Source organism: Chrysoperla carnea, chromosome 4, assembly GCF_905475395.1.
Source record: "Chrysoperla carnea chromosome 4, inChrCarn1.1, whole genome shotgun sequence".
Taxonomy (NCBI): domain Eukaryota; kingdom Metazoa; phylum Arthropoda; class Insecta; order Neuroptera; family Chrysopidae; genus Chrysoperla; species Chrysoperla carnea.
Genome location: NC_058340.1, coordinates 8,719,019 through 8,743,699, shown reverse-complemented (window position 1 = coordinate 8,743,699; position 24,681 = coordinate 8,719,019). Strand labels below are relative to the sequence as shown.

At 28.3% G+C, this 24,681-nt stretch overlaps 1 protein-coding gene across 2 annotated transcripts in view; it reads left to right on the top strand.

Annotated features, from left to right (window-relative positions):
- LOC123297375 overlaps positions 1-24,681 on the top strand; it is a 36,550-nt gene that overhangs the window by 5,585 nt on the left and 6,284 nt on the right. The window contains exon 1 of one of the 2 annotated variants that reach the window (XM_044879008.1): positions 485-503. The exons of the other annotated variant lie outside the window; for it this stretch is intronic. The gene's annotated coding sequence lies outside the window, so the exon portion shown is untranslated. Of the gene's footprint in view, positions 1-484; positions 504-24,681 lie in introns of those variants that run through there. 2 annotated transcript variants of the gene reach the window in all.

Genomic DNA, 24,681 nt, shown 5'->3' with positions numbered 1-24,681 from the left:
TCAAGTCAATTAAGCGTCTATAACAATTAAATTGAGGGGGGAGGTAAATCTATGTAATTTACCTCGTACGAGTATCTTTAGTCGACTATATGGAGGTTGTGTGGGGATTGTACAATATTAAAAAAAATACCATTATCACATTATCACAAATGCGAAAAAAGAAAAACATATCTCTTCTATAAATAAATTTAAAATTTATGTTTCTTGTTATTAGGTTATAAAATATACCTACTTCTTGTTAAAAATTAAATTTGATTGTCACCTTACAAAAACAAATAAAAATATTCCAAATTTTACTATTTTTCGCACTTTTTTGGTTAATTTGTTTAAAAGGACTTATCAATTAGTTCAACTATTTTTCGTATTTTACAGATATATAAATAAAAAAACTTGATATGTTTCTTACCAGATAGTGTTTTCATGCGATAAAGATAAGAGATCGTTTCATATTGTTTGTGTGTTTGGGAAATGATTTTGGTATTATTTAATCTTATGATACTTTGGTAAGATCTTAGAAATCATTGTTTTATTTTTTATGAATGCAACTTTTGATTGCAAAATATTTTCTGCAAACCTACGTGTTTCTCCAACTTGTTTTGCAAAGTTTGTCTCCAACTGATTTGCAAAATTGCGATCATGTGGTGAAGGCCTTATAAGACGTTCTATAAAGCCAACCTATATTATTTAACTTAAAAAATTTAAATTTAAAAAAATTAACTTTAATATTTGAATTTTATAAGTATAACAATTTTCGAGTTAAATCTTTAAAAAATTTTCAATCTTTAAATAACGTAAAATTTATTATTGAATAATTATAAATATAATTTGCTGTATTATTTTAGGTAGATATTTTTATTATCGATGATTATACAATTTGAACATTTATTTTGAAGATATTTTGTTTTGGGAATATTACTTATGTCGAGGGTATACTTTATTAAGAGATATTTTATCTGAAAATTTATTTAGAAATAGATTGCAATAATATGTTACTATTGTTCGTCTACATTATTCTGGACTAAAATAAGAATATTAAACTGTTTTAAATTAGTTGAAAATATTTAGATTGAGTTTAGAATATTCTGGATTGTGTCAGAAATTTTAATACCAGTAAGTTTAAAAAAAATATCTTTTTATATAGTCACAAACAGATATGGACCAGATATTTTAACATAATTTTACTAAAAAAAAAGATTGAAAACAGCAGTTTAACGATTGGAAATGGTGAGGCGGTTTTAAGGAATATAAAATAAGCCTATTTCCCAGCAGAAAAGTTAGAGGGTGTTTTTGGGGGGTGAAAAAGGGGTGGTAGTTTGTATAATTGCGTTTTCTGACTAAAGTTGGGGTCAAATAAAATGTATTTAATTTAAAAGTTCTTGATCGCGCCAAAATCTAGAACTTTTATATTAGTCATTTTAACATAACCTCATAATTTCCGAGAAAATGGTGAAAAACCATCCTTCTTTTTTTCATATCTTTAAAAATAGTCCAATTTAAATGATAATTATGGAAAAAATATCTGTTTGTGTCCTTAATAACCACTTTTTTTTCAAGTAAAACCATCGAGTAATTTTTGAGATTATACAAATTACCATCAATTTTTCAACCCCCCCCCCCTCCTCACCATTTTCAATCGTTAAACTGCTGTTTACAATTTATTATTCAAAAATGTTAATACAACTGAAATAATAGAAATAATATGGGTTACAGTAGTAAATTATTTAAAGCAATTAAGTTTTCTATTATCAAATATGAAATAATTAATTTTTCTAAATAAAATATGGCATACAACAATCATTATTATTATTATTACATTTAGTAACAAAAAAAGCCACTAAAAATATATCTACAAAATGGTTCATCAAAAAAGTTTTCTTATAGAAAAATTTTTTGTTTAAAATATTCATCTGGAAAAGACACAAATTAGAAATTTTGATGGATTATTTGATACTTATGGGCAATTTATGTACGTACTGTTCATCTATACTCGAAAGAGAAAATCGCAACAGAAAATTTTGATCTCCATGAATTCAGTAAAGATCCTATTGGAATTTTCATTCCAATAATATAATATATACAAATTACTAAAATGTAAAAAATTAGGGAGAATTGCAACCAATTTCCGTTGGTGGCTTTTTCTTTTTAACTCAGCTTATATCAAGATACGTGTACAGATTTATTTATTTTCTCGATTAGGAAAAATAAAATTTGGCCACAAAAATTCATCTCAATCGTAACAAATGATTTACAAATAGAAACACAAAAAATGATTCTTTTCTTTATCAAACCAATTTACTGGATATTATTGTTTAAGATTAAGAGCATAAAAACATTGTGCTGAAAAATCTTATTGCTTAAAAATATGCTTCTTGCATATCATTTCGAATCCATCGAGTATCACAAGTACTTTTACGACCAGTATTTCTAAATTTCACCAAATTGAACTTATTGTTTAGGCTAACTGAAACTCTACAGAAATCAATGTCACGAATCTGTGATAAGCTGCGTTAAACTCACTTGAATGGTTTGTTGTCCACGGTTATATGTGCTCTCGTTAAATTTCTGATGGCCACTTTGTATAAAACTATACATTCTTTGTTTTAAATTTAATAAATATAATAAATATTACAATATTAATAATTAAATAATAAATTTCAAGTATGCCTGCCTGTGTTATGAAATTATTGTTGTTTTTTAGGTAAATATAACAACAAAAAATTGTGTTAATTGTTTTATTTGAAATATAAACTATAATTATTTTATAATATCATCCATAAAATCATTAATCTATTTTGTCCTTGATTTGAAAGTGTCCAAAATTATGTTTCAAAACAAAATTAATTATTTTTTTTTTTATGTTCGATAGCTTGGAATATTTAGTCGCATTGCGAAAGATTCAGGGTACAAATCCAGGAGGATATATATATATAAGAAAACGGATTTAAAAATCCACCGAAAAACTCAATTACCATTCTGATTCGCATTCTTCTTTTTACTAAACTTGCCTTTATCTATCAATTCTCCAAAGAACAGCCATAAAGAATCATAGAAATTTCGCTTCATCATAGGCACACGTTCTATTTGTTAAAATTTCAAAATGTTATGTAGATTACTTATATTGAATGTATAATGTATGGTTTATCTGAAATATTTCAAAAGTAAAAGTAAATAATATTTTATTTAAATTGTGGGCTTATATTTATTTTTATAAAATCAAAATTTGCATTTCCATTTTGTTTCAAACTATATAATACGTGGGTTGACCTGTAGTATGTGGTCATAACCACACATATTAATCATACCAAGGAGAAACATAGTACCAATTTAATAGTTCAGCAGCTAAGTTCCTAGCTACCAAAATAATAATTTGTTCAATTTTATTTTTTCTCCAAAACAAGTAACTTTTATGTAAACAATTTTTCCCTAACTATTCTTGTATTTTTTAACCTTTGAAAAAGAGCCTAAATGGGCAAAATACACTAGAAACATTTTCTGTAAGAACAGTGCAATCTGGGTTAAGTAAAAACATTTGTGATGCGAGTGCCACTGACCACAATATCGTTCCACAAATATCGTGTATAGTTTATTATTATCAAATCCAATAATCTATACCACATTTTTAATTTAATGTAAATTACAATAAGAATAAAAACAATCACTTAATTTATTATTCTTTCCTGTTATTTTTACTTATATTTAAATTCTATTGTTTTCTATTATTTTATAGAGCTTAAATTATACAAAACATGCCTGCAAGAGAAAATCATATAAGGTTTGAAAATCCCTAAAGATATTGCAAAAAATTGAATTTTATTGAAATTTTTCGAAAAAAAAGCATTTTGTTATCGATGGTTTCTGCCGTAAGTTGGCGTAATATTTTCTTTCTATACTTTACTTTTTAAGAAGTCAAATAGTTATTTTATTGAACTAAGGAAGACCTTTCGCCGCCTAGGTATAGGATATGAAGATCTAACAATAAAAGAAACTTATCAACAAACTCAATTATCAAATTCTTTAATAAAAAAAAAGCACATCCAATAACCAAGTCACCACATTTGTATGTTTTATTCATACATAAATGCATTTTTAAGCATACATTATTCTGACAATAATATTAAGTGTTTTATTTACAGAGACAACCTTCACATGACCATATTTAGTGATGTTTGAATGTAGGGGCGTGTGTAGTCCAATGCACCAAAATTTAAAATCACAAAGTCATGCATTAAAAAAATACCAAAACTCCTATTTCTACACAATATGTTGTGCTTGAAAATTTAAATATTCAACCGCTGTCGATTAAAACTTGTGAACCGTAGTACAAAATCATAATATACCATGGATCCCAACCTATGATGCCTAGAATCACCGTTATTGAATGCACTCGAGGCACTCTCTTCGTCGTATAATCTTGAGAATTTACTCTAAGGAACTGCTTCAAAAACTTATTTTATAGGCATCCTCTTCTATGAGCGGCTAGTAACAGCTTTAATTGCTATTTTTAGCTAATGGCAAAGCAGGCCTATTTTTCTATATTTATACTACTATAGGGTTTATACGTGGTAACCTATAACTGGATAAAAAATAGCGAGTAGTATCTTGGGACACCCGGTAGGAACCATATTCCTTTCGTACCTAGGAACATTATAAATGTAACGCTTTCTTTTTTATTTACAAGATATTTTTCTAAAAATTTAAGATATTAATTTTAGAAGTCAAATACTTGTTTGATTCTTTGAAGAATTTAATTTTATAGCTACTTTTACGTTTCACTGTTTGAAATAATTTTAATATTAGTTTAAAAAAGACATTCTTCTGATTTAGTAGTCAACCCAATATGTGAGTACATTACGTTTGGTTTGATTAGGATATTTATTATGACATAACATAAAAATTCCATTGAACTTACTTTAAATTATCTCTGTTTTCTTTAACTTCTGATAAATTTCGCAATAAAATTTTGACAAAAAATGACAAATTGACAGTTATAATAATATTTTGGCATTTTCTCAAAATTCATGGCAACCTGAATCGATTGAAAAAGTACAAGTTTTCCAGGTAACCTAGAAGAAAATAGTAGTTTTTGGTGTCGTTTTTTTTTTTTTTTTTTTGCACTTGTTTTCGTTTTACCTCCCAACAAACAAATCAGAACGATAACGTGCGATATATATATAGATTAACATTCACTAGGTTATCCATGGTTGTTATCTACGGCAATATCTAGACAGAAACGTTATAGTGATTCAAGGTAAAATGTATCCGTGGTATTGCACCTTACCCCATTTTATATCATATACACAATCTTGTATAATTTACCTACACAAATGAATTCAATGTGTTGGCCACTGTGAATTGATGTCACATTACCATTATTTAGCAGTTGTTGTATATGTTTGATTCTGGTTATGAAATAAATGCAAGCATTGAAATCTCTATTTAAGAAATATATAGTGATTCATAATCCTAATTTAGAATGAAATATGTTTGCCAAGCCAGGTTCAATATCTTGTTCCATAATCGAGTTATCAATGCCAAGAGTTGTATTTATAAGTTGTTTCGAAACGAATTTTCTTTTCTTTTTTGGTCTATTAATAATCAAAAAGTCAATAAACTCATAAATTGTATAATATCAGTTATGTATGTGTGACATGTATGTATGTGTAATGTGATAGTCATCAACACTGTCTATACATGGTATTTCAACAATTAACTCAGTCAATTGTTTGTTATCACTTGTTTACTTTCTTTTTGTATGGTTAATTAATTCTTATATGGCTTTATTAAATATTAAAACAAAAAATTTGACAGGAACGTCTCCTAGACATTTACAAAGATTTCTCTTGTCTCGGTAATGTGAACTACATAAACGATGAGAAAGAATTATAAAAGCATAAAATATTTTTTAAAAATAAATAAAGAATAGCCATTTAAAATGTAATCAATATTAGATTTAATTAACATTAAAATATATAGAACGAAGTCATGAAATTAAAGTTGAATTACTTTATTACTTTTAATATTTTAATGTTTGTATGTACATTGTAATTTACAATTACAGTTTGACTTGTTATATCATACAAAAATATATATTCAAGAATATTCACAGAAACTTGTGAAAAATCAATGTCCCTTAAAAAAATCCTATGTTTATCTAGCTAAGGTGGTCTAAAAGTCTGGGCTGGCCTCAAAGTTCAATTTCGAAAACTTTTTTTTAAAGAATTTTAAAGCGGATTAGTAATATTTCAATTCCAGATTATAGAGTTATTTTGGCTTTGAATAATAATGCAATTTAAAATCCGTTCCTCAGTCATAAACGTCTATAACAGAGGCTATCCACATCATTATTTTTAAACTTTATTTATTTAAACTTCGATTACATAAAATTAAATTTATGATGTGGGTGAAATCGATAACTTCGTTCTTATCCAAGCGATGACAACATGATCAATTTACCACCCAATTAATTATATTTGATCAGACTGCCGCTACCTGGATTCGAACCTGCAGCCAAAGTTAAAGTAGTGAAACGGTTAAAGTTGATTCCGCCTTAACTCGCTCGGTCACTTAGCCTCCCACTTTTACTTAGAATACTGAGGGTCTTAGAAATGTACTGTTCGCCTAAGTGTGTCCTTCGTGGACAGCCAATATAACCTAACCATCAACCATCCAGGTTAAATTATTAGTCGAATTGTGTACATCCAAAATCATAATAATAATAATAATAATGATTATTATATAAACAGTTAATTTTATTTTTTTGTAATAATTGTCGTTAAATTAAAAGCCTATAATAATTATATTTGATATAAAAACCAGTTATTGTAGCAGTGTATGTATTTGTTCGTTGTCAGTCACAATCAAAAGATTATTTAAATATGTTTCTTCAAGAATGAAGTTATTATTACCGGATATTATCAAGAATATAATATTAAATCTATGTTCAAATGTATTAATGTATAAATTCTCTTGAAAATCTCACACAACCACAATGTATAAGCTAATTTCTCTCAAAGTATCTTCTAAAATCGCATAGTTAGTCGAGAAAACGAGGCTTTTGTTAGCGCGTCAGGAAATTTGTGACCTAAAATGATTTATAAGAAATTAAAATTTGCATAAATAAAATTCATTTTAAATTGACCGTAATTATACTAAATTTACAATTCGGTTAATAGTAATGAAAATGATTCCAAACTTGTTACTCGTGGATTTTTTGGGGTCCCTGAAGAAGAACATCAGAATACAGAATTGATTTTCAAGGTGCCTGGTGCCGGATTTTGTCGCGATAGTCTTGTTCAGCGAACCCAAAAATCCCCGTGTAGCAAGTTTGGACCGATTATATAACGAATTTCCCGCAAACTCCAGGAGACAAAGGGAGTACCGTACACCCCTGAGCACCAGCTATCTCGGAGACTAATTCTGTCGCGATATTAGTACTATACATTTATAAAACTGTTAATAGGTACCGATTTCACCAATTCTTCGTTGATAATTCTATCTCATCAATATCAATTATTTGATTTAAGAAGAGGCTTAATGCCCCTTCTCATACAAAGATTTTCTTATAAGATGAAAAAACACATCAACAGTACACCTCGATGAATTTGATTGGATAATTTAGTCATTTAGATATCTTAATACTTCTGTTTCCATATTCCTTTTCTTGAATGAGCCATTGCCTTATCGGGTAGTGTACAGGAAAAGATTATTGAGTTATTATCCAAACTATTGAAAATGTACTGCCTTATAAATTGACCTTCATTATGAGTATACAGCGTCTCCTACACTCACAGTAATCTATGACCGAGTTAGAGAAGTCGGGAGATCTGAATCTTTCCGTATTGATTGAGTCTCTAAACCATCCATGGTTGCACGAGATATCTCGTGTTAACAGGGTGAGTACTAGTGCAAATAAGGCAGGGTAGAGAGGTTAGTTGACTCTCTTATCGGCGAGGCATATATCCGCACCATTGATCGTATCTTAAAGAGCTCTGGAATATTTTTCATAGTCTGGATAAAGAAGATATTTTATATTATTTCAGATTATTTTTTGAATGAGTTAAGGCAAATTTATGCTTAGGTTTAGTGAGTATATAGAGGTACAAAGCCAAAATAAATAAATAAATAAAATCTTACAGCCTTATACAAGTATAATGTATAATATAATATGTCAACATTAATATCTTTACTACTTAATGAGCAATAATTTATATATAATTACTAACTTCGACATGTTATGAAATAAGTTTAATTAAGAATACGCCATAATTTATTGCTTGCATATACAAATACAATTTACTAATTACACATTAGTTTAGTATTATATTAAGTTAGCCTAGCGAAAAAGAGATAAAAATCTTGTAAGAGGTCACATTCGAATGCTGAAAAGTGGAGAGAAAATGAAAACTATTTGAATGATGTCTTGAAGTCCACTTTCTGAGTGCAATCGGGTGTCAGAGTAAACAAAATATGCGAGATGGTAACCATGGATCTCATTGATCTTGCGTAAGTTAAAAATGAAGAATCACCAGGTCGTTACAATGTCTTTCTTGAGGGTAAGACTGCAAAACTTACTGATTTCCTAACACTGACGCATGTTGAGTTAAACACCATGACCTTAATTTATTGCTTGCATAGAAACACGATTTACTAAGTATACATTAGTTTTGTAGTAGGCTAAGTTAGCCAAGTAAAAGAGAGACAAAGGTTCTTTCTTGCCGAAAAACTTACTGACTTCTTAACTCTGATTCATGTAGGGTTAAAAAAATGAATTTGCCACCTAAAGTGCCCACACGGATTACAAGTTTAACCATTTAATACCAACAATATTCGTTGTACAGTTTTCGATTAGAAACTGTGACAGATTAAACATCTTTACTGCTGAAATGAATTACTGGTTGTCCTTCAAAGTTGTTGAAAAAAAGGTAGATGTAACAAAGAAAGCATTTATGATTTTTAAAAAACAAGACACTTGCAAGAATCTTCCTGTAAGACCAGGACAAGCTCTAAGACTTACTTACTGACTTCCTAAGTCCTGACTCGTGTAGAGTTAAAATGAATTTGACTGCTAAAGTATCCATACGGATTACAAATTTAGCCCTTTCGTGCGAAAACTACACTCCTTTACGATCCTCTTGTGTATGAAAGCTTAAGATTTGCTGTACAGTTTTCGAATACAAACAGTTACACATTAACCTTTTTCCTACAGAAATTGTACATTGGCTGTTGGAAAAATAAACCTTGCATTTGGAGATCGCATTCTAAGACATGCGTGGATGTCCTACCTGTTGAAAAATTGTAGTTTTGAAGAAAAAAAAAAGTTATGGAAATAATAACCTAGCATTGTTTTTTTAAATAAAAGTTTTTTTTCTTTTAAAAAGTTCACTTTTTCGTATTATAATTGTTCTTATATGTAGTTCTATCAAGACAAAGTGGCACTGAACAAAAGAGAGTGTAGACATGAGTGCACATCTTAGATCATATATTTTAAAGTGCACATACATCTATAGATATCTCTTTCTCAGTGTCACTTTAGTTTGATAGAACCACATTATTTTTCTTAAAACAAAACTAATTACAGTAGAATCTCGATAACTTAAACCTCGGTAACATAAAAACCTCTGTTACTTCAAAAAATACTATGTTCCCTTCCCATCAGAGCCCAAAACCTCTATAACTTAAAATATTTTGTGTTTCCCTTGGACTTTAACTTATCAAGATTCTACTGTATTTACGGCTAATTACTTCATTGATTTTACGTGGCGTACGTTACGAAGTCGCTGGCTGTATTTTTGAAGTCATTCTATTTTTTTAATATCTTCCTTATTTTTTTCACCATTTATTCATAGGAGTTTTAAAAATTCAAACCAACTATAAAAACATCTTTGTATTACTTGCAACTCTTTGAATCACATTAACGGTTTACTATTTTATCTAAATATAACTTAATATAATTTTAATTATTTTACTTAACTTCGTATCTTCTATTATATATGTTATGTATAATTTTCTATTTATGTATAAACACGAACAATAAATAAATAATTATCTTGCAAACAAACTTAAAGTTTATTTTTGTAATTTTGTTTGTTTATTTTGTCTTTTATATTTATATTTTTTAACGGTTGTTTCTTGACACTATATAGTTTAAGTGAAATATCGTTTTTTTCGAAAATTACTCGGCCAATCGCCAAATAAACTCGATTTTTAAATTTCTTGGGTCAAAATTACCTTATAAACTGAGTTTCCTCAAATTCCGAAACAATTAATTTTTTACGATTTTTTCGAATTTTTCTATTTTTCCCTTGAAAAAATTTCAAAAAATCGATACAAATTTATCGTCTCCAATTTCGATAAAACTCTATATATAAGGTAATTTTGACCCAAAAAATACAAAAATCGGTTTCATTTAACGATTGGGCGAATAATTCTCGAGATAATACCGGAAATCGATCCGAAATATCGTTTTTTTCGAAAATTACGCGGCCAATCGCCAAATAAACCCGATTTTTGAATTTCTTGGGTCAAAATTACCTTATAAACTGAGTTTCCTCAAATTTCGAAAGAAATAATTTTTTACGATTTTTTCGAATTTTTTAAGAGGTCATAAGGTCATTTGGGTCTTTGCTCCGTAGGACCTATCTTGTAAACCGTTAGAGATAGAACATAAATTAAAATGTAAAAAATGTTCCTTATAAAATATTAAACAACATTTTTTCGTAAACATCACTGTTTACCCGTGAGAGCACAAAATTGTATAGTGTAATGTATGTTATGGATATATCAGTTATAGTATAAGACAGAGTAATCAATACTGTCCATACATGGTATTTCGACAATTAACTCAGTCAATTGTTTGTTTTCTCTTGTCTTAACAAATTAAATTTAAATAAATCTCAATATAGATCCTTTTCATGCGACTTATGTAAATATAAAAAGTAAGTTTAAAAAGTCGAATCAAAAAATAGTTAGAAAATATTCTGTTATATCTTAACTAACCTTTTATGGACATGTTGAAGCTATAATTATCGAAAAATTAAGTTTATACTTAGAGTTAGGTTAGTAGACTGAAAGGTCAAAATATCAAATTTCTCTTCCATGCAATCTTTCAAACCAATACGGATTTAAATGTTTTTTTTTATATATATTTAGAAAATATATTATCTCTATTCTCTATATATATTAAATGCGTAAAGTAAGCATGTTTGTTTGTTTGTTTGTTACGCTTTCACGATAAAACTAGCGAATGGTTTTTAATGAAAGTGTACAGCAATATAGCTGATACATGAGAATAACACATGAGATATAATTTATAAAGATATATTAATAAAAAAAAATTTTTTTAATTAATTTAATTTGACATTACCATAAATAACAGATTTCTGTGAAAGTAGTCATTTGACATTACCATAAATTACAGATTTCTGTAAAAATAGTCAATATAAAATGTTTCACGGCCATCTTTTCCGATATACTCAATGAATAATTCCGACTATTATACATTTAAAAAAATAGAAAAACCATACCTGTGTAAAACAATCCTTACCATTATTTCGAGTGTTATAGAAAGGGGATAAGCGAGAGCAATTTTTATCAATCTTTACTTTTAAACCCAGCGAAGCGGGTGGGTATCACTCTAGTATATTATAAATGTGAAAAATAATAAAAATAATAAATATTTTACAGATTTCTCACGAATCACGAATCTGTGATAAGCTGCGTTAAACTCACTTGAATGGTTTGTTGTCCACGGTTATATGTGCTCTCGTTAAATTTCTGATGGCCACTTTGTATAAAACTATACATTCTTTGTTTTAAATTTAATAAATATAATAAATATTACAATATTAATAATTAAATAATAAATTTCAAGTATGCCTGCCTGTGTTATGAAATTATTGTTGTTTTTTAGGTAAATATAACAACAAAAAATTGTGTTAATTGTTTTATTTGAAATATAAACTATAATTATTTTATAATATCATCCATAAAATCATTAATCTATTTTGTCCTTGATTTGAAAGTGTCCAAAATTATGTTTCAAAACAAAATTAATTATTTTTTTTTTTATGTTCGATAGCTTGGAATATTTAGTCGCATTGCGAAAGATTCAGGGTACAAATCCAGGAGGATATATATATATAAGAAAACGGATTTAAAAATCCACCGAAAAACTCAATTACCATTCTGATTCGCATTCTTCTTTTTACTAAACTTGCCTTTATCTATCAATTCTCCAAAGAACAGCCATAAAGAATCATAGAAATTTCGCTTCATCATAGGCACACGTTCTATTTGTTAAAATTTCAAAATGTTATGTAGATTACTTATATTGAATGTATAATGTATGGTTTATCTGAAATATTTCAAAAGTAAAAGTAAATAATATTTTATTTAAATTGTGGGCTTATATTTATTTTTATAAAATCAAAATTTGCATTTCCATTTTGTTTCAAACTATATAATACGTGGGTTGACCTGTAGTATGTGGTCATAACCACACATATTAATCATACCAAGGAGAAACATAGTACCAATTTAATAGTTCAGCAGCTAAGTTCCTAGCTACCAAAATAATAATTTGTTCAATTTTATTTTTTCTCCAAAACAAGTAACTTTTATGTAAACAATTTTTCCCTAACTATTCTTGTATTTTTTAACCTTTGAAAAAGAGCCTAAATGGGCAAAATACACTAGAAACATTTTCTGTAAGAACAGTGCAATCTGGGTTAAGTAAAAACATTTGTGATGCGAGTGCCACTGACCACAATATCGTTCCACAAATATCGTGTATAGTTTATTATTATCAAATCCAATAATCTATACCACATTTTTAATTTAATGTAAATTACAATAAGAATAAAAACAATCACTTAATTTATTATTCTTTCCTGTTATTTTTACTTATATTTAAATTCTATTGTTTTCTATTATTTTATAGAGCTTAAATTATACAAAACATGCCTGCAAGAGAAAATCATATAAGGTTTGAAAATCCCTAAAGATATTGCAAAAAATTGAATTTTATTGAAATTTTTCGAAAAAAAAGCATTTTGTTATCGATGGTTTCTGCCGTAAGTTGGCGTAATATTTTCTTTCTATACTTTACTTTTTAAGAAGTCAAATAGTTATTTTATTGAACTAAGGAAGACCTTTCGCCGCCTAGGTATAGGATATGAAGATCTAACAATAAAAGAAACTTATCAACAAACTCAATTATCAAATTCTTTAATAAAAAAAAAGCACATCCAATAACCAAGTCACCACATTTGTATGTTTTATTCATACATAAATGCATTTTTAAGCATACATTATTCTGACAATAATATTAAGTGTTTTATTTACAGAGACAACCTTCACATGACCATATTTAGTGATGTTTGAATGTAGGGGCGTGTGTAGTCCAATGCACCAAAATTTAAAATCACAAAGTCATGCATTAAAAAAATACCAAAACTCCTATTTCTACACAATATGTTGTGCTTGAAAATTTAAATATTCAACCGCTGTCGATTAAAACTTGTGAACCGTAGTACAAAATCATAATATACCATGGATCCCAACCTATGATGCCTAGAATCACCGTTATTGAATGCACTCGAGGCACTCTCTTCGTCGTATAATCTTGAGAATTTACTCTAAGGAACTGCTTCAAAAACTTATTTTATAGGCATCCTCTTCTATGAGCGGCTAGTAACAGCTTTAATTGCTATTTTTAGCTAATGGCAAAGCAGGCCTATTTTTCTATATTTATACTACTATAGGGTTTATACGTGGTAACCTATAACTGGATAAAAAATAGCGAGTAGTATCTTGGGACACCCGGTAGGAACCATATTCCTTTCGTACCTAGGAACATTATAAATGTAACGCTTTCTTTTTTATTTACAAGATATTTTTCTAAAAATTAAAGATATTAATTTTAGAAGTCAAATACTTGTTTTATTTTTTAAAGAATTCAATTTTCTAGCTACTTTTACTTTTTACTGTTTGAAATAATTTTAATATTAGTTTAAAAAAGACATTCTTCTGATTTAGTAGTCAACCCAATATGTGAGTACATTACGTTTGGTTTGATTAGGATATTTATTATGACATAACATAAAAATTCCATTGAACTTACTTTAAATTATCTCTGTTTTCTTTAACTTCTGATAAATTTCGCAATAAAATTTTGACAAAAAATGACAAATTGACAGTTATAATAATATTTTGGCATTTTCTCAAAATTCATGGCAACCTGAATCGATTGAAAAAGTACAAGTTTTCCAGGTAACCTAGAAGAAAATAGTAGTTTTTGGTGTCGTTTTTTTTTTTTTTTTTTTGCACTTGTTTTCGTTTTACCTCCCAACAAACAAATCAGAACGATAACGTGCGATATATATATAGATTAACATTCACTAGGTTATCCATGGTTGTTATCTACGGCAATATCTAGACAGAAACGTTATAGTGATTCAAGGTAAAATGTATCCGTGGTATTGCACCTTACCCCATTTTATATCATATACACAATCTTGTATAATTTACCTACACAAATGAATTCAATGTGTTGGCCACTGTGAATTGATGTCACATTACCATTATTTAGCAGTTGTTGTATATGTTTGATTCTGGTTATGAAATAAATGCAAGCATTGAAATCTCTATTTAAGAAATATATAGTGATTCATAATCCTAATTTAGAATGAAATATGTTTGCCAAGCCAGGTTCAATATCTTGTTCCATAATCGAGTTATCAATGCCAAGAGTTGTATTTATAAGTTGTTTCGAAACGAATTTTCTTTTCTTTTTTGGTCTATTAATAATCAAAAAGTCAATAAACTCATAAATTGTATAATATCAGTTATGTATGTGTGACATGTATGTATGTGTAATGTGATAGTCATCAACACTGTCTATACATGGTATTTCAACAATTAACTCAGTCAATTGTTTGTTATCACTTGTTTACTTTCTTTTTGTATGGTTAATTAATTCTTATATGGCTTTATTAAATATTAAAACAAAAAATTTGACAGGAACGTCTCCTAGACATTTACAAAGATTTCTCTTGTCTCGGTAATGTGAACTACATAAACGATGAGAAAGAATTATAAAAGCATAAAATATTTTTTAAAAATAAATAAAGAATAGCCATTTAAAATGTAATCAATATTAGATTTAATTAACATTAAAATATATAGAACGAAGTCATGAAATTAAAGTTGAATTACTTTATTACTTTTAATATTTTAATGTTTGTATGTACATTGTAATTTACAATTACAGTTTGACTTGTTATATCATACAAAAATATATATTCAAGAATATTCACAGAAACTTGTGAAAAATCAATGTCCCTTAAAAAAATCCTATGTTTATCTAGCTAAGGTGGTCTAAAAGTCTGGGCTGGCCTCAAAGTTCAATTTCGAAAACTTTTTTTTAAAGAATTTTAAAGCGGATTAGTAATATTTCAATTCCAGATTATAGAGTTATTTTGGCTTTGAATAATAATGCAATTTAAAATCCGTTCCTCAGTCATAAACGTCTATAACAGAGGCTATCCACATCATTATTTTTAAACTTTATTTATTTAAACTTCGATTACATAAAATTAAATTTATGATGTGGGTGAAATCGATAACTTCGTTCTTATCCAAGCGATGACAACATGATCAATTTACCACCCAATTAATTATATTTGATCAGACTGCCGCTACCTGGATTCGAACCTGCAGCCAAAGTTAAAGTAGTGAAACGGTTAAAGTTGATTCCGCCTTAACTCGCTCGGTCACTTAGCCTCCCACTTTTACTTAGAATACTGAGGGTCTTAGAAATGTACTGTTCGCCTAAGTGTGTCCTTCGTGGACAGCCAATATAACCTAACCATCAACCATCCAGGTTAAATTATTAGTCGAATTGTGTACATCCAAAATCATAATAATAATAATAATAATGATTATTATATAAACAGTTAATTTTATTTTTTTGTAATAATTGTCGTTAAATTAAAAGCCTATAATAATTATATTTGATATAAAAACCAGTTATTGTAGCAGTGTATGTATTTGTTCGTTGTCAGTCACAATCAAAAGATTATTTAAATATGTTTCTTCAAGAATGAAGTTATTATTACCGGATATTATCAAGAATATAATATTAAATCTATGTTCAAATGTATTAATGTATAAATTCTCTTGAAAATCTCACACAACCACAATGTATAAGCTAATTTCTCTCAAAGTATCTTCTAAAATCGCATAGTTAGTCGAGAAAACGAGGCTTTTGTTAGCGCGTCAGGAAATTTGTGACCTAAAATGATTTATAAGAAATTAAAATTTGCATAAATAAAATTCATTTTAAATTGACCGTAATTATACTAAATTTACAATTCGGTTAATAGTAATGAAAATGATTCCAAACTTGTTACTCGTGGATTTTTTGGGGTCCCTGAAGAAGAACATCAGAATACAGAATTGATTTTCAAGGTGCCTGGTGCCGGATTTTGTCGCGATAGTCTTGTTCAGCGAACCCAAAAATCCCCGTGTAGCAAGTTTGGACCGATTATATAACGAATTTCCCGCAAACTCCAGGAGACAAAGGGAGTACCGTACACCCCTGAGCACCAGCTATCTCGGAGACTAATTCTGTCGCGATATTAGTACTATACATTTATAAAACTGTTAATAGGTACCGATTTCACCAATTCTTCGTTGATAATTCTATCTCATCAATATCAATTATTTGATTTAAGAAGAGGCTTAATGCCCCTTCTCATACAAAGATTTTCTTATAAGATGAAAAAACACATCAACAGTACACCTCGATGAATTTGATTGGATAATTTAGTCATTTAGATATCTTAATACTTCTGTTTCCATATTCCTTTTCTTGAATGAGCCATTGCCTTATCGGGTAGTGTACAGGAAAAGATTATTGAGTTATTATCCAAACTATTGAAAATGTACTGCCTTATAAATTGACCTTCATTATGAGTATACAGCGTCTCCTACACTCACAGTAATCTATGACCGAGTTAGAGAAGTCGGGAGATCTGAATCTTTCCGTATTGATTGAGTCTCTAAACCATCCATGGTTGCACGAGATATCTCGTGTTAACAGGGTGAGTACTAGTGCAAATAAGGCAGGGTAGAGAGGTTAGTTGACTCTCTTATCGGCGAGGCATATATCCGCACCATTGATCGTATCTTAAAGAGCTCTGGAATATTTTTCATAGTCTGGATAAAGAAGATATTTTATATTATTTCAGATTATTTTTTGAATGAGTTAAGGCAAATTTATGCTTAGGTTTAGTGAGTATATAGAGGTACAAAGCCAAAATAAATAAATAAATAAAATCTTACAGCCTTATACAAGTATAATGTATAATATAATATGTCAACATTAATATCTTTACTACTTAATGAGCAATAATTTATATATAATTACTAACTTCGACATGTTATGAAATAAGTTTAATTAAGAATACGCCATAATTTATTGCTTGCATATACAAATACAATTTACTAATTACACATTAGTTTAGTATTATATTAAGTTAGCCTAGCGAAAAAGAGATAAAAATCTTGTAAGAGGTCACATTCGAATGCTGAAAAGTGGAGAGAAAATGAAAACTATTTGAATGATGTCTTGAAGTCCACTTTCTGAGTGCAATCGGGTGTCAGAGTAAACAAAATATGCGAGATGGTAACCATGGATCTCATTGATCTTGCGTAAGTTAAAAATGAAGAATCACCAGGTCGTTACAATGTCTTTCTTGAGGGTAAGACTGCAAAACTTACTGATTTCCTAACACTGACGCATGTTGAGTTAAACACCATGACCTTAATTTATTGCTTGCATAGAAACACGATTTACTAAGTATACATTAGTTTTGTAGTAGGCTAAGTTAGCCAAGTAAAAGAGAGACAAAGGTTCTTTCTTGCCGAAAAACTTACTGACTTCTTAACTCTGATTCATGTAGGGTTAAAAAAATGAATTTGCCACCTAAAGTGCCCACACGGATTACAAGTTTAACCATTTAATACCAACAATATTCGTTGTACAGTTTTCGATTAGAAACTGTGACAGATTAAACATCTTTACTGCTGAAATGAATTACTGGTTGTCCTTCAAAGTTGTTGAAAAAAAGGTAGATGTAACAAAGAAAGCATTTATGATTTTTAAAAAACAAGACACTTGCAAGAATCTTCCTGTAAGACCAGGACAAGCTCTAAGACTTACTTACTGACTTCCTAAGTCCTGACTCGTGTAGAGTTAAAATGAATTTGACTGCTAAAGTATCCATACGGATTACAAATTTAGCCCTTTCGTGCGAAAACTACACTCCTTTACGATCCTCTTGTGTATGAAAGCTTAAGATTTGCTGTACAGTTTTCGAATACAAACAGTTACACATTAACCTTTTTCCTACAGAAATTGTACATTGGCTGTTGGAAAAATAAACCTTGCATTTGGAGATCGCATTCTAAGACATGCGTGGATGTCCTACCTGTTGAAAAATTGTAGTTTTGAAGAAAAAAAAAAGTTATGGAAATAATAACCTAGCATTGTTTTTTTAAATAAAAGTTTTTTTTCTTTTAAAAAGTTCACTTTTTCGTATTATAATTGTTCTTATATGTAGTTCTATCAAGACAAAGTGGCACTGAACAAAAGAGAGTGTAGACATGAGTGCACATCTTAGATCATATATTTTAAAGTGCACATACATCTATAGATATCTCTTTCTCAGTGTCACTTTAGTTTGATAGAACCACATTATTTTTCTTAAAACAAAACTAATTACAGTAGAATCTCGATAACTTAAACCTCGGTAACATAAAAACCTCTGTTACTTCAAAAAATACTATGTTCCCTTCCCATCAGAGCCCAAAACCTCTATAACTTAAAATATTTTGTGTTTCCCTTGGACTTTAACTTATCAAGATTCTACTGTATTTACGGCTAATTACTTCATTGATTTTACGTGGCGTACGTTACGAAGTCGCTGGCTGTATTTTTGAAGTCATTCTATTTTTTTAATATCTTCCTTATTTTTTTCACCATTTATTCATAGGAGTTTTAAAAATTCAAACCAACTATAAAAACATCTTTGTATTACTTGCAACTCTTTGAATCACATTAACGGTTTACTATTTTATCTAAATATAACTTAATATAATTTTAATTATTTTACTTAACTTCGTATCTTCTATTATATATGTTATGTATAATTTTCTATTTATGTATAAACACGAACAATAAATAAATAATTATCTTGCAAACAAACTTAAAGTTTATTTTTGTAATTTTGTTTGTTTATTTTGTCTTTTATATTTATATTTTTTAACGGTTGTTTCTTGACACTATATAGTTTAAGTGAAATATCGTTTTTTTCGAAAATTACTCGGCCAATCGCCAAATAAACTCGATTTTTAAATTTCTTGGGTCAAAATTACCTTATAAACTGAGTTTCCTCAAATTCCGAAACAATTAATTTTTTACGATTTTTTCGAATTTTTCTATTTTTCCCTTGAAAAAATTTCAAAAAATCGATACAAATTTATCGTCTCCAATTTCGATAAAACTCTATATATAAGGTAATTTTGACCCAAAAAATACAAAAATCGGTTTCATTTAACGATTGGGCGAATAATTCTCGAGATAATACCGGAAATCGATCCGAAATATCGTTTTTTTTCGAAAATTACGCGGCCAATCGCCAAATAAACCCGATTTTTGAATTTCTTGGGTCAAAATTACCTTATAAACTGAGTTTCCTCAAATTTCGAAAGAAATAATTTTTTACGATTTTTTCGAATTTTTTAAGAGGTCATAAGGTCATTTGGGTCTTTGCTCCGTAGGACCTATCTTGTAAACCGTTAGAGATAGAACATAAATTAAAATGTAAAAAATGTTCCTTATAAAATATTAAACAACATTTTTTCGTAAACATCACTGTTTACCCGTGAGAGCACAAAATTGTATAGTGTAATGTATGTTATGGATATATCAGTTATAGTATAAGACAGAGTAATCAATACTGTCCATACATGGTATTTCGACAATTAACTCAGTCAATTGTTTGTTTTCTCTTGTCTTAACAAATTAAATTTAAATAAATCTCAATATAGATCCTTTTCATGCGACTTATGTAAATATAAAAAGTAAGTTTAAAAAGTCGAATCAAAAAATAGTTAGAAAATATTCTGTTATATCTTAACTAACCTTTTATGGACATGTTGAAGCTATAATTATCGAAAAATTAAGTTTATACTTAGAGTTAGGTTAGTAGACTGAAAGGTCAAAATATCAAATTTCTCTTCCATGCAATCTTTCAAACCAATACGGATTTAAATGTTTTTTTTTATATATATTTAGAAAATATATTATCTCTATTCTCTATATATATTAAATGCGTAAAGTAAGCATGTTTGTTTGTTTGTTTGTTACGCTTTCACGATAAAACTAGCGAATGGTTTTTAATGAAAGTGTACAGCAATATAGCTGATACATGAGAATAACACATGAGATATAATTTATAAAGATATATTAATAAAAAAAAATTTTTTTAATTAATTTAATTTGACATTACCATAAATAACAGATTTCTGTGAAAGTAGTCATTTGACATTACCATAAATTACAGATTTCTGTAAAAATAGTCAATATAAAATGTTTCACGGCCATCTTTTCCGATATACTCAATGAATAATTCCGACTATTATACATTTAAAAAAATAGAAAAACCATACCTGTGTAAAACAATCCTTACCATTATTTCGAGTGTTATAGAAAGGGGATAAGCGAGAGCAATTTTTATCAATCTTTACTTTTAAACCCAGCGAAGCGGGTGGGTATCACTCTAGTATATTATAAATGTGAAAAATAATAAAAATAATAAATATTTTACAGATTTCTGTAAAAATTTTTTACAGAAATTTATAGTAATGTCAAATTTAAATAATTTTTATTCTTACTAAAAATAGTCAATATAAAAATTTCATTGCCATCTTTTTTGAAATACTCAATTTGATATGACTATTTTACATTTAAAAAAACAGAAAACCGTTCATATATTTTACCTGTGTAAAAAAATCCATATCATTATTACGAGTGTTATAAAAAGGGGACAAGTGAAAGCAAAAGTGGTGCAATGATATAACACGGTGGTCTTTATCAATATTTATTTTAAACCCAGCGAAGCGGGTGGGTATAACGCTAGTTGGTATATATTTATACACATTGTACTTAGAATACAATAATTATAATAAAAAGTGTAATATTTAAAAGATTAATTACATAAATTATCTTTTATATACTTTTATATCGTGACATGTTATATAAAAACATGAGTAGTTTGACCACTATTTTTTTATTAAACTACAGATTTTCAAACAAACTTGAATTCATCTTTTATTTTATGCATATTATTTACTTAATCTTGCATGTAATAGGTTTAACAAACAACTTTTAAACTATTAATTAAATTATTTTTTATTAATAATCGATTTGTTTTCATCATCCAATAATTCATTTTTTCACAAATCATGTACAAAATCAAATGGTTAAGTAAGATTAAGTTATACATTTACCTAATAGCAGCACAACAAAATTAAATACAAAATCATAGTATCATAGGCGTCACCAAGGGGGGGGGGCGAGTAGGGGCAGCTAGCCCTTTACGTTTAAAATTTGTTTCTTCCTTTTACGATTTACAAGACCCAATGGATCTATGTTGCAAATTTACAAACTCTAAATGAGATAGTCCGGAGCAAGATATAAAAAAAGTACATGGTTCTCACCAGTATAAATCCGGATTCCAGTGTCTGTGAAGCCCCAAAATTTAACTGTAGATCCACGCCTGTTTTCAGGAAAATTAATGGTAAAATAGGTCTAATTTTAAAATAAAACAAGCCAAAACAAACAATTGACTGAGTAAATTGTTGAAATACGTAAGTAAGAAAGATATCCACTCTTAGATATAGCCACACATTCATAACTGACATTCCCATATAATATATACGATAAAATTTGCGCCCTCGTGGGTAAACAGTGAAGTTTACAATAAATGTTTCAAACAAAAGTTGTTTATTTTTTTAAAAGAAACATTTTTAACATTTAAACCTTTGTTCTATCTCTAACGGTTTACAAGATTGGTCCTACGGGCCCAAGACCCAATTGACTAATGTTGCTCATTTAAGAACTCGACATCACTTTTTATATCCTGAACACGCTATAAAAATTTCATTTTGATATCTATTTTCGTTTTTGAGTTATCGTATACACAGACGGACAGACGGTCAGACAGACAACCGGAAATAGACTAATTAGGTAATTTTATGAACACATATACTAAAATTTTGTTCGTAGCATCAATATTTTAAAGCGTTACAAACTTGGGACTAAACTTAATATACTATGATATATTTAATATAAAAATGGTATAATAAACATTCGCGTTTTATCTCCTATATTTTTACTCGTACATACTTTTCCCATTTTCTATAAAGCAACTTGTCCCCCTCTTTTCAATCGGCTGGCGACGCTCATGGTAAGCAATAAACAAAAATTGTTCACCTTTGAAATTTTCCAAAGTTGTTTATTTGGTTGTGAAAACTTCGTACCAAAAACTACATTAAAGTTTTTAATCAGTTTTTAAAACAATATTTCCCATGAACTTATAAATTATTATTCATTAATGCCAAACCTTGAGTTGCGAAAATATCTACATTTCATTTATTTGAAGAAAAATGATATAACAAATTTAATTTTAAATAATTTTAAACACATTTATTATCATTAAAACTCAAAAGATGATTCCGCACTATAACTTCCTGATATTTTAATTGAAAACAACTTTCATTAGTTGAATCGCATAAAAAGTATGTAAATGTAAAAATATTAATATCTTAGGTATTTATTTCTTTATATAATTCATTTTTTATCATTAAAAAAATTTATACTTTTTTAATATCATCATGTGTTTATTGAAAAGGGAAAGTTTGTTTACATCATAAAAATTTTCACATGAATAGTAGTGAAAAACTGAAACTTTTGAATTTTACTGTAAAAAAAAACTCGTATTATTGACTTAACTTCTTATTCACAATATTTTTGCAAATATATAATATGGAATATATTCAATTTTTTTCGGGTTTTAATTTTAGTAGTTTCGGAAAGTTTTTCAAAAAATATACTTTACTTAAATGTTGTAACATTAGATAATTTACAACTTTCCGAGTTATTAAATGAGCCGGTCGTAGTGCGCCAAATAAAGCACCGAGGATTTTACGAGCATGTTAAGATTTTCTGAAAACTGCTATGCTACTATTAGTACACATAGATATGAAACATGGCCTAAAATATTTATTTGAGAGAAATGAACACTGGAAAAACTCATAAAATATTGCTAAAAATATTTTAGTAGATACTATTAATTGGATCGCAATAATTTTGAGTTAATTAATTTATTTTCGGTTTGATCTTTTCGGGAAGAAAATTGATCCCATGATTCAAATTTTTTTGTTCCTTACACAAAATTGAAGAAGATTCTCTAGGAAAAAATTCATTTTAAGAGTGATACTTTCAAATTTTTGGGGTAAACAATAAGACGGCATTAAAAAAATGATCTATTAGTCCCTACAACTGTCGCCATCATATTTTATTGCAAATTTCTATTGAACTTACTTCGTACCGTCTGCCCGTCTGTCTTTTGGTTTAAATTTTACATTGATGATGAAAAAAGAGCAGTATTTATGTAAATCGGATGGAATTATATTACTTTGACGAAAAAAGAGGGAATGATAAAAATTATGAAAAATAATAAAAACTAGATGTGTTGGATATCGAAAAGTAAGACCTCGATATACTTATTTTATTTTTAGTATAGTATTTATTGCACCAAAAATTAAAAATAAATTTTCGCTGAGTCTTGCGATGAGCGAAAGCAAACTACAGAAACTAGGAAATAACAAAAATACTAGCAGATATTTGTTTAGATTTTATAGATGAATTATTACAAATAAATCTTTTATAACAGGAAAGTAAAATGAAATCAATAAAACAAAAGAATTATTTATTATAATCTCCTCAATATTATTCATTAAAGGAAATGAAAAAATTATCAATTCCTGTTTTAAATAACTTTCGTACAAAAATGTAAAATAAATAATAATACACATAAAATATTTACTCATTCATTTGTAACTGACTTCAAAATCACAAGGAAGTAGTTTCCATTGATATTTAGATTATTCTGTTTTTTCAAATTATGATATGTAAGCAAATACTCGTCACTTACTCAAATAATTAGTAAAATAAGACAAAAAATTATAGCATACCTTATAATACCCGGTATTGCTATCCTGGATAATGAATTTAGAGCTAGGTGAAAAAAAATTCGTTGAATTTACTAAAGCTGATAATTTGAGGTTTGGTTATAGAAGTTGTGTACGCATACAAACTGCGGCCAGTCAAGCGAACGATAGAACAGAGGTCAGATATATGCTATCGAAGCGGTTAAGTTTTACGTGGTACTAACATGAATTTACTACTAAAGCTGAAAATTGTTATACAGATTGTATATTGCATATAAATAACAGTTATGATTGTCAGTCAATTAGGTGTTAGAACAGAGCTGGTCAGTCAGTTCTTATTTTTTAACCAAAAATACATCAGATTCGTATTTGTTCGATTTCCTT